The sequence below is a fragment of the Toxorhynchites rutilus genome, chromosome 3 (genome assembly GCF_029784135.1).
Source record: "Toxorhynchites rutilus septentrionalis strain SRP chromosome 3, ASM2978413v1, whole genome shotgun sequence".
Classification (NCBI taxonomy): Eukaryota; Metazoa; Arthropoda; class Insecta; order Diptera; family Culicidae; genus Toxorhynchites; species Toxorhynchites rutilus.
Genome location: NC_073746.1, coordinates 306,292,134 through 306,294,103, shown reverse-complemented (window position 1 = coordinate 306,294,103; position 1,970 = coordinate 306,292,134).

The window sequence follows — 1,970 nt, the reverse complement described above, 5'->3', positions numbered from 1 at the left end:
GTTTTGGCAGGGCAGTTAGGCTTCGAAAATAATAAAGATTATCATTACAGTTTAGACCTTCAATCAGTGCGGTTTGAATTGATCCGTTCTCCATCCTTAGTATTTAGTTAGTTTTTTTTAAAAACCCTTCCAAACTTATGTAAAACTTAAGTGGCGCAGTCGGCGCGGATTCGAGAAAGTGCTTTCTATCGTTGTTAAACTTCCGCGAACGAATATCGTGCGAATAGTGTAGAGAACCTTTCAAAAATCCGCTGAACCAACGTTTGATAATCACGCGTTTATTTAGTGATAGTTAATAAATTAAAAATAAATATCGAATTAAAACTATCAATCAAGTGAAATAATTAACAAAAAATAAAATAACCTAAAGAAATTAATCAAGTGAAGATAAGAAAAAAGAAGATATCGTGACGTCCGAGGAAAAACAAAACGGTAAGTCATATAGATTTAAGATAAACCAAAGTGAACAAGAAAGTGAAAATTCAATAACTTGAAATAAAAAGTTCTATTATTTTCTGCTGAAATTTTGTCCGACATGGAAAATTTACAGCATCAAGTTGCTAGTCTCCAACTAGTGTTAGCCGAGCGAGACGAGCAAATTGCTCAGTTACAAGTCGAAGCTCAAGGTGCAGCACAAGCTGTACAATCTGCCCAGGCTGAGTCAGCAGCCCTTAGGCAAAACGCGCAGCAGCGCGCTGAACAATGTGTTTCTTTAGAAAATCAAATGAGAGGCACTCGTGATAGAGTGAGAACCCCAGCAGAAAGTGTGTTAGAGAAACTTAAAGCACCAAACATCTTGAGAGATCTTCCTCATTTTGACGGAAATCCAATCAAGCTACATCAGTTCCTCAGAGCCATTGATAATATTATTCCGGTTATTGAAGAAGCTAGAGGGTCACCTATGTATCAAGTTTGGATACAATGCATTAGGTCTAAAATCACAGGAGATGCAGACACCATACTAGAGTTGTATGGAACTGAACTCTCTTGGCAGGAAATTAAGAGCAACCTTATAACCCACTACAATGACAAAAGGGACGAAGTCTCTTTAACCCGCGATTTATTTAAGCTCACACAAATGGGAACAGTGGAGGAATTCTACGGGAAAGTTTCCCATATAATATCTCTCCTACTAAACCACTTAGGATTAAGTGAAACGAATGTACACGTAAGAAATGCGAAGAAAAAATTCTATCAGGAGATAGGTTTGAAAGTCTTCCTGGCAGGGTTAAAAGAGCCCCTAGGCCCAATTATTCGGGCTCAAGCTCCAGAAACGATGAAGGAGGCTTTAAGACTTTGCACAGAAGAAAGTAACTATAGCTATGTTAGAAATCCCTTCAAGTCACATGCTCCTACCATTCCACCCAAACCACAACATAATTTCCCTCAACAACATAAACCACAATTCCCACCTACATTCAGATATCCACCTCCAAGACCAACACAAAATTATTACCCCACAGCAAAACCACCACCATTCCCTAATCGATACCAACATACATTCAAACCTCAACCTTTCAGAGCGCAACCGAACCTAATCAAACCATCACCACATCCAAATCAATTCAATCCCCACAAAAATCAATCATCCCAAAACCTAAATGCATTTGCACCAAGGTACACTCCCCAACCTAAACCTGAGCCTATGGAGGTTGACCCATCCATAAGGTCAAGAAGAATTAACTACATGAATAAGCCAAATTTCCACATGGGAAATGATCAATTCGAGTACGATCGTTTTTCCTCATATGACGATAGCAACTACTATTATCCAGAGAACTGCTATCAAAATTATGAAGAGCAATGGAATGCTACCTCAGCAGAAAACGACACGGAAACACACGAACCAACAGCTCAATGCGAGCCCGAAACAAATCGTACAGATCCACAAGCTACTGATGATTTAAATTTTCAGATAGCGAGCGTCCCAGCGGACAAAACATAAATAATTTTATCCCGTACATTACATT